Source organism: Rattus rattus, chromosome 10 (assembly GCF_011064425.1).
Source record: "Rattus rattus isolate New Zealand chromosome 10, Rrattus_CSIRO_v1, whole genome shotgun sequence".
NCBI lineage: Eukaryota > Metazoa > Chordata > Mammalia > Rodentia > Muridae > Rattus > Rattus rattus.
Window position 1 is genome coordinate 76,895,743 of NC_046163.1, and position 10,284 is coordinate 76,906,026.

Genomic DNA, 10,284 nt, shown 5'->3' on the forward strand with positions numbered 1-10,284 from the left:
CTAACTAGAAGTTCAAATAATGCAGTTAACATAATAGTATATTTAAGTGACCACCAAAGTTCTATCAGAGAAATACTAAGTCTTACAAACTACTTCACCAAAGTGGCTGGATATAAAATTAACTCAAACAAATCAGTAGTCTTCCTCTATTCAAAGGATAAACTGGCTGAGAATGAAATTAGGGAAGTGACACCCTTCATAATAGTCACAAATAATATATAATACCTACATGTGACTCTAACCAAGCAAGTAAAGGATCTGTATGACAAGTCTCTGAAGAAAGAAACTGAGGAAGATCTCAGAAGATGGAGAGATCTTCCATGATGATGGATAGGCAGGGTTGATGTAGTAGAAATGTCCATTTTATCAAATTTACAGACTCAATGCAATCCCCATCAAAATTACAACTCAATTCTTCAAAAAGTTAGAAAGAACAGTTTGTAAATTCATTTGGAATAACAAAAAACCCAGGAAACCAAAACTATCCCAAAAATTAAACAATTTTTTGGGGGAAACACCCTCCCTAATCTCAAGCTGTATTACAGAGTAATGGTGATTAAAAACTGCATGGTATTGGTACAGAGACAGGCAGGTAGATCAATGGAAAGAAAATTGAAAACCCAGAAATAAAGCCATTTACCTATGGTCTTTGACAAAGGAGCTAGACTCATCCAGTGAAAAAAGATAGTATTTTCAACAAATGGTACTGGTTCAACTGACAGTCACCATATAGAATAATGCACATTGATCCATTCTTATCACACTGAACAAAGCTTAAGTCCAAGTAGATCAAGGACCTCCACATCAAACCAGATATACCCAAACTAATGAAAGAAAAAGTGGGGAAGAGCCATGAACATATGGGCACTGGGGAAAATTTCTGTAAGGTAAAGGATACTGTCATTAGGACAAAATAGCAACCACCATATTGGAAAAAGATCTTTACCAATCCTACATCTGATAGAGGGCTAATATCCAATATATACTGAGAACTCAAGAAATTAGACTCCTAAGAATCAAATAACCCTATTAAAAATGGGATACAGAGCTAAACAAAGAATTCTCAGATGAGGAATACCAAATGGCTGAGAAGTACCAAAAGAAATGTTCAACATCTTTAGTCATAAGGGAAATGCAAATCAAAACAACCCTGAGATTCCATCTCATACCAGTCAGAATGATTAAAATCAAAAACTTCGGTGTCAGCAGATGCTGGCAAGAATGTGGCGAAAGAGAAACACTCTTCCATTGTTGGCGGGATTGCAGACTGGTACATCCATTCTGGAAATCAGTCTGGAGGTTCCTAAGAAAATTGGAGATAGTACTTCTTGAGGACCCAGCTATACCACTCCTGGGCATATACCCAAAAGATGCTCCAACATATAATGAAGACACATGCTCCACTATGTTAATAGCACCCTTATTCATAATAGAGAGAAGATGGAAAGGGCCCAGATGTTCTTTGACAGAGGAATGGATACAGAAAATGTAGTACATCTATACAATGGGATACTGCTCAGCTATTACAGACAATGACTTCATGAAATTCATTTGCAAATGGATGGAACTAGATAATATCATCCTAAGTGAGGTAACTCAATCACAAAATATACAAAACAAGCAAACAAACAAACAAAAATACCACACACGCACATGATGCATACTCACTGATAAGTGGATATTAGCCCAAAAGCTCAGATTTCCCAAAATACAGTCGACAGACCACAGGAAACTAAAGAAGGACAACCAAAGCATGCCGGTTTTAATTCTTCTTACAAGGGGGAACAAAGATATCCATACGAAGAAATATGCAGACAAAGTTTTGATCAGAGACTGAGGAAAAAGGCATCCAGTCACTGCCCCACATGGTGGACCTTTCCCATATATAGCCACCAAACCCAGACAATATTGCTGATGCCAAAAAGTGCATGCTGACAGGAGCCTGATATAGCTGCCTCCTGAGAGTCCCTGCCATAGCATGACAAATACAGAGGTGAATATTCACAGCCAACCATTGAACTGAGAATGGGGTCCCCACTGGAAGAGTTAGAGAAAGTATTGAAGGAATTGACGGGATTTACAACGCCATTAACAAAAATAATACCAACCAACCGGAGCTCCCAGGAACTAAACCACCATCAAATGAATACACATGGACAGACACATGGCTCCAGCTGCATACATAGCAGAGGATGGCTTTGTTGGGCATCAAAGGGAGGAGAAACCCTTGGTCATGCCAACTCTGACACCCCCTCCCCCAGTGTAGTGGAATGTCAGTGCAAGGATGTGGGAAGGGTTGTGCTGTTGGGTGTGGGGAAACGGGATAACGTTTGAGATGTAAATAAAAAAAATATCCAATGGAAATTGGGACAGAATGGACATCTTTGCATTTTTCTGGATTTCGGTGAAATTGCTTTAAGTTTATTTCCATTTAATTAATGTTAATGTATATTGTCTTTTTTTCTCCCTCTTTATTAAATTGGGTATTTCTTATTTACATTTCAAATGTTATTCCCTTTCCCTGTTTCCAGGCCAACATTCCCTTAATCCCTCCCCCTCCCCTTCTATGTGGGTGTTCCCCTCCCCATCCTCCTCCCATTAGCGCCCTTCCTCCAACAATCCCGTTCACTCGGGGTACAGCCTTGGCAGGGCCAAGGGCTTCCCCTTCCACTGGTGCCCCAACTAACCTATTCATTGCTACCTATGAATTTGGAGCCCAAGTTCAGTCCATGGGTAGTGACTTAGTCCGTGAAAACTCTGGTTGGTTGGCATTGATGTTTATATGGGATCTCAAGTCAATTCAGCTCTTTCAGTCCTTTCTCTGATTCCTTCCACAGGGGTCCCATTCTCAGTTCAGTGGTTTGTTGCTGGTATTTGCCTATGTTTTTGCCATTTTCTGGCTGTGTCTCTCAGGACAGATAAACATCTGGTTCCTGTCCGCCTGCACTTCTTTGCTTCATCCATCTTATCTAGTTTGGTGGCTGTATATGTATGGGCCACATGTGAGCCAGGCTCTGAATGGGCGTTCCTTCAGTCTCGGTTCTAAACTTTGCCTCCCTGTCTCCTTCTAAGAGTATTCTTGTTCCCCCTTTAAAGAAGGAGTGAAGCATCCGCATTTTCATCATCCTTCTTGAGTTACATGTGTTCTGTGCATCTTGGAAATATTGTCTTTTTTATATTTATGTATGTGCCTTATATCCCTGGTCTCTCCAAGACTTTTAACAGCTGCTCTTTTTGAAAATTCTGGTAGAGTTGTGCACTAAAATTATAGGGCCCTGAGAGTTTTTTTTTTTTATTGTTAGTGGTGTTTTTCTTTGTTTGTTTGTTTTGTTTTTGTTTTGGATGTTGTTGTTTGGAAGACTTTTAATGATTGCTTATTTTCTTAGCCATTTTAATACTATTTTGATAGTCTACTTGATCATGCTTTAACTTTGGTAATTTTTATCTGACTAGAAAATTGTCTAATTCAATTAGATTTTCCATTTTGTGGAGTATAGGCCTTTGAACTATGACATATGTTTGTTGCTTGATTTTATTAATTTCGGTACTGGCTCTCTGCCTTTAGTTAGGTTGGCTAAGTATTTGTATATTTTGTTGATATTCTCAGTCAACAAGCTCTTGGTTTTCTTGATTGTTTCTATTGTTCTTTTTGTTTCTGATGGGTTGATTTTAGCCGTAAGTTTGGTTATGCCATCTTGTATGTGTTTGATTCTTTTCTTTTTCTAGAACTTTCAGAATTCAGATGTCCTCTAGGTGGATTTTCCTATAGTGATTTTTAAGTGTTCTTTCCAATTCTTTTCATTACTTTGGTTGGAAGTTTGTTTTACTATATATTAGTATGACTATTCCCACTTCTTTCTTGGGTACTATTGTTTAGAAAAGCTTTTTCCAGCCCTTTACTATGAGGTACTATGTATCTTTATTGCTGTGGTGTGTTTTTTTGTAGACAGAAGTATAATGGATTTTGTTAATGCATCCATTCTGTTAGCCTGTGGATTTAATTCTGTCTAATTATTTATCTCCTGTGTTTTCTTGAGGGTAGTTAACCTCATTGGGTTGAAGTTTTCCTTCAAGTATCATTGTATGACTGATTATTGGAAAGATGTTGTTTAAAGTTGATTATATCAAGGAATAACTTTGTTTCTCTGTCTATGATTATTGAAGATTTTGCAAGGTATTGTATTCTGGACTAACATCAGTGATCTCTTGAGGTCAGCAAGACAGCTGCCCAGGCCCTTCTAGAGTTTAGTGTGTATGTTGAGAAGTTGACTGTTATTCTTGTAGGTCTGCTTTTATGTGTTACTTGCACTTTTTCACTTTCAACATTTGATATTCTTTCTTTGTATTGTACATTTAGTGTTTTGATTACTATGTGGCAGAGAGATTTTTTTCTAGGCAAATCTGTTTGGTGTTTTGTAACATTTTTGTATATTTATAAGCATCCCTTTCTTTAGATTAAGTGCATTTTCTTCTATGATTTTATGGAAGATGTTTTCTTGACCATGATCTGGGAATCTTCTCCTTCACCTTTTCCAGTTATTCTTAGATTTGGTCATTTCATAGTGCCCAATATTTCCTGAAAGTTTTGTTTCATGGAATTCTTAGAGTTTTCATTTTTTTGACTGATGCATAAGTGCTTTCTGTTGTCCCTTCAATATCTAAGATTCTATCTTCTATCTCTTGTCTTCTGTTGCTGATGCTTATTTTTGCAGTTCCTGTTAACTTTCCTATGTATTCCTTTTCCAGGATTTCCTTGGTTGTGTTTTCTTTATTGCTTACATTTTTTATTTTTTTGTGGACAGTTTTATTCATATGCTTTTCCTATTTAATATTTTTATATTTCTGTTTTTATTTTTTTATAATTAATGGTTTAAAATGCTTTTATCTGTTTAAATATATTTCCCCGGGGGATTTATTCATCATCTTCTTGTACTTTGGTTTCCTTAGGGTACCAAGGGCTTTCTATGGGAGAATACCAGATTGCCCTGACTGTTGTTGATTTGTTCTTACACTGTCCTTTAGGCATTTGCTTTTCCTTGGTGTTGGATGGATAATGCTGTTTGGGAGGCATGGGAGTGGGTTAGAGAATGAAAGTCATTTTATCTCCCGTTCTCCAGCAGCCCAGACTATGAGGGGCAGGTTTCCAAGCAAAGTATTCTTGGGACCTATCATGCCTCCACTATGAGGCAGTGGTTTTGAATTTTTTTCTTCTCATCCTTTTTCAAAAAGTTAATTACTTTATTCATTTGCATCCCAAAGATTGATCACTGCTGGTCCCTTCTTGCCTCCACCCATATTCACCTCTTCTCCATGCACCTTCAACTCTGAAAGGGTGCCCCATTCCTAGATTTCACTGCACACTGGAGTTTCAGGTGTCTACAGGGTTAGGTGCATCCTCTCTTATTGAGGCCATACATTGCAGCTCTCTGCTACATATGTGTTAGGGCCCTCACAGCACCCCCCACCCATGCTTTTTGGTTCATGGTGCAGTCTTTGGGAGCTCCCAGCATTCCAGGGTAGTTAACATTTCTGGTCTGCCTGTGAGGTTACCATCCTCTTCAGTTACTGCAATCCTTCCCCTTTTTCTTTCATAGTGGTCCTTGAATAGACTACAATGCTTGGCTGTCAATATCTGTACCTATATCAGTTAGCGCTTGTAGAGCTTTTCAAAGGATAGCCTGGCTAAGATATAAAAATTAAATAACGGGACATACTAGTAAGGATGTGGAGAGAATGCCATTGTTGGTAGGATTGCAAACTTTTACAACCATTCTGAAAATCAATCTGGCAGTCCCTCAGAAAATTAGAAATAGTGTTATTTCAGAGGACAGACACTAGCTATACCACTCCTGGGCATATACGCAAAAGATGCTCTGCCATATCACAACTACACATGCTCCACTATGTTCATGCACTAATTATTCATAAAAGCCAGAAACTGGAATCAACCCATATGTCCTTTAACAGTAGAATGGATACAGAAAACAAATGGATAAGGATATTGTGAAATTTTCAGGCAAATGGATGGAATTAAAAAAAATAACATCCTCAATGAGGCACCCAGACACAAAAAGACATGAATGGTATGTAGTCACTAATAAGTTGATATTAACCATAAATTACAGAATGCACATGATACTTTCCCCAACCCACCGTCACAGATTATATGAAGTTTAAAATAATGGATGGCCCAAGTGAAGATCTTTCAATCTCACTTAAAAGGGAAACCAAATAATTATGGGAGGCAGTAGGACAGAGAACCCTGTCTGAGAGAGGGAAGAAGAGGTGAAAGGGGGCATATTTGAAATGGGAGGAGACAGGAGTGAGCCCTGGAGTGCTAGGAGAATGAATGGAAATTTGGAACTACTGAGACTAGAGGGTGGAAGTATCCTATGGAGTGCCCTGCAGACCTAGAATGTGAGAGGCTCCCAATGGAGATGGGAATCCCAATCAGTGTGGATGACTTTAGCTTAAATACTCAACCGTGGTGAGATGGAACCTGATGAGACCACCTCCAGTAGATAGACATGGCCCTTGGTTGACACATGGGGCCAGACACACATCTTCAAATTTTTTAATGGACATGCAGGAACAAAATGGAGACAAGACAGAAGGAAAGGCCATCCATTGATATGACCAATTTGGGATTCATTCCATGTACAAGCACCAAATACTGACACTATTATTGATGCCATACTGGCTTGCAGTTAGAAACCTAATGTGTCTGTCCTCTGAGACACTCTATGGGCAGCTGACTGAGACAGTTCCAGATACAGCTAATCATTGCACTGAGGTCTGGGACCCTAAGGAAGAGTTAGGGGATTGACTGAAGGAGCTGCAAGGAATTGCAACCCCATAGATAAACAACAGTATCAACCTGTATGGACCCCTCAGAGCTCAGAGTAAGTCACCAACTGGCATATATTTAGCAAAGAACTGCTTATCTGTCAGTAAAAATGATGTGATTAATTCTGTAGAGACTTGCTGACCCAAGAAAGCAGATGTTAATGTGTGTATATGTGTGTGTGAGTGTGTGTGTGTGTGTGTGTGTGTGTGTGAGTGTGTGTGTGTGTGTGTGTGTGTGTGTATGTGTGTGTTTGTGTGTGAAGGGTGATGATAGTTGGGGTTGGGGTTGATAAAGAAGCACCCTCTCAGAAGCAAAGGTGGAGGTGGGTGAAGAACTCAAAGAGTTGGGTCAGCAAAGGGCAACATTTCAAATGTAAATAAATAAAATAATTTAATAAAAAAGCTAAATTTATCTGAGGTTGTGATGGTTCATAGATGTTTGGCCCAGGGAGTGGCAATATTAGGAGGTAAAACCTTGTTGCAATAGCTGTATCACTGTTGGGATGAGTATTAATACCCTAATCCTACTCAGTATTCTGATGTCAGTTTTCAGATGAAGATGTGGAACTATCAGCTTCTCCTGCATTATGCCTGCCAGGATGTTGTCATGTTCCCACCTTGATGATAATGGACTGAATCTGTGAACTTGTAAGTCAGCCCCAATTAAATGTTGTCCTTGTAAGAGTTGTCTTGGTTAAGGTATCTATTCACAGCCTTAAAACCTGAACTAAGACAGAAGTTGGCACATAGTAAGACCAGTGGATTCCATGATCATGGGCCCACTGTTGCACTTCTTTGGCTGTGAAATGAGTTCTTTGGTCAGAAGCTGTACTGTGTGGAATACTGTGATGGTGCATAAGGCATTTTGCAAGTCCATGAATGGGGGTTTGGGCAGGAACATTATGTCCAGAAAAGGCAAATCCATAAACAGAATAAGTATCTACTCCAGTAAGATCATAATATCCTTTCCATGGAGGAAGTGGTTCAATGTAGCCAGTTTGATGCCTGGTCACTTTGAGGAATGGTGCCGTATCTGGGGCTTAGTGTTGGTCTCTGCTGTTGGCAGATCTGGAATTCAGCAGCAGCTATAGCCAGGTCAGCCTTAGTGGAACTCTGTGTTGTTATACCCAAGAATAAACCCCATCTCAGCCACCATGGGTACTTTGTTCATGAGACCATTAAGTAATTAGGTAATTATAGGGATGGCTGGGGAAAGAGGCTGGCTGTGAACAGAATGGGTCACTTTATTCATTTGATTCCTGACCTCCTCCTTACCTTAAGTGACCTTTTGTTGAGCATTTACATCAAGCTCAAATATCTTCACATCTTTTATTTTTTGGACAGAACTACCCACATACCATATACTGAGATGTCTTTCTCACCAGTTTTCCAATTGTGATTTTTCATGTCGCAGAACATCCAGCCAACCTATTGGCTACAGCGCATGAGTCAGTGAACAATTGTATATCTGGCCATTTCTTCTTCCAAACTAACTTTAATATGATGTGTACTGCCCAAGAGTTCTGCCCACTGTGCAGATTTTCCTTCACCTGTGTCTTCCAGAGTTATCTGAGAAAGTGGTTGTAATGCTGCAGCTTGCCACATTTGGATTATGCCTGCATAGTGTGCAGAGCCATCATTAAACCAGGTCCATGTCTTTGTATCTTCAGTCAGCTGATCATAGGGAACATCCCATGAGGCTCTAGGTGCATTCTTGGCAGCAGGAAACATTGTAACAGGACTAGAAACCATAGGCATTTGAAGAAATTCTTCATATAACTTTCTGGTAACTTCAGAACCTGCTTGGCCTAGTTATGTATATTATGCTTCTTTGATGATAGACTGCTGCTGTGCTTGTCCTATTTTATGACTTAGAGGGTCTGATAATACCAAGTTCATGATGGACTGTTCAGGTCATATAATAACTTTCTGTCCTATTGTCAAATTTTCAGTTTCCATTAATGCACAATAGTTGGCCAAGAGCTGTTTTTCAAAAGGAGAATAGTTGGTTGCAGATGATGCTCCAAAATCCCAAAAAATCTATTCTGTAATTCTAGTACTGTGGTCCACCAGAGGCTCTAAACAGAATCCATATCTGCCATTGACACCTCAAGTACCATTGGATGTGTCCAAGAGGTAAAGCAGTCTGCACAGCAGCCTGAACCTGTTGAAGAGCCTTCTCCTGTTCCAGGCCCCTCACAAAGCTAGGAGCTTTTGAAGTCACTTGGTCAATGGGCCTATATAACATACTGTCTCCAGAATCCAAAGAGAACCAGTGAGAATTATGCTTCTTTCTTGGTAGTGTGAGGGGCCAAGTACAGTAAATTTATCATTCAGTTTAGAAGGAATATCTCTGAATATTCCATACTCCTAGACTCCTATGAATTTCACTGAGGTAGATGGTCTTTAAATTTTGTTTGGATGTATTTCCCATTCTCTGATACACATGTGTTACCAATGAGTTGAAAGTGGTTGCTACTTACTGCTCACTTGGTCCAAGCAGCATAATATCATCAATATAATAAACCAATGTGATATTTTGTGGAAGGGACATATGATCAAGATCCCTTCTAACTAGGTTACAACACAGGGTAGGAGAATTAATATATCACTGAGACAAAACTATAAAGGTATACTGAATCAAGTTGCTTCTGGTCATCCTTACAGACAGGTACTGAGAAGAAGGCATCTGCTAGATCAATAGCTGCATACCCGGTACCAGGAGATGTGCTAACTGTTCAAGTAGCAAAACTGGTGCAGCAGCTGCAATCAGAATTACTACCTGATTTAGTTTTCAATAGTCAACTCGCATTTCCCCTTACCCATGTGTATTCTGCACTGGCCAAATAGGAGGGTTAAAAGGAGATGTGATGGGAACCACCCCTCCTATACTTCAAGTCCTAGATGGTGGCATTAATTTCCAAAATTCCTCCAGAAATGCAAATGCATAGTCAGAGCTAAGAGATTTAAATAAAGTCTATCAGCTACTATTTTAAATAACTATTGTGAAAAGAATAAAAAAGAAAAAGAAAAAAAAGGAAAAGAAAAGAAAAAAAAGGAATGTCATGCTAGGCTCCTGTTTGCAAACACAAGAGTCTGCAAGCACAACATAGCATCAGTAATGGTGTTATGAATATATGCTCAACAATAGGACAGATTATTGGTTAGTCTTGTCATTGGGGGTTGGGGATTTAGCTCAGTGGTAGAGCGCTTGCCTAGCAAGCGCAAGGCCCTGGGTTCGGTCCCCAGCTCCAAAAAAAAAAAAAAAAAAAAAAGTATTGTCATTGGTCAGCCAATCCTTCATTGCTTCAGTCTCTGTTCAATTTTTGTTTCTGCATTTCTTTTAGCAGGGACAATTTTGTGATGAAAAATTTGTAGTTAGATTAGTTTTCCCATATCTACAAGAGAGTCCTATCTGAGAGTAACCTGTCTTGGAGA

General features: G+C 39.3%; 1 pseudogene; it reads right to left on the reverse strand.

The window, feature by feature from the left end:
* Positions 1 to 7,553: 7,553 nt before the first annotated feature.
* On the reverse strand, positions 7,554 to 9,782 carry LOC116910945 (annotated as a pseudogene).
* Between the last annotated feature and the right edge of the window lie 502 nt (positions 9,783 to 10,284).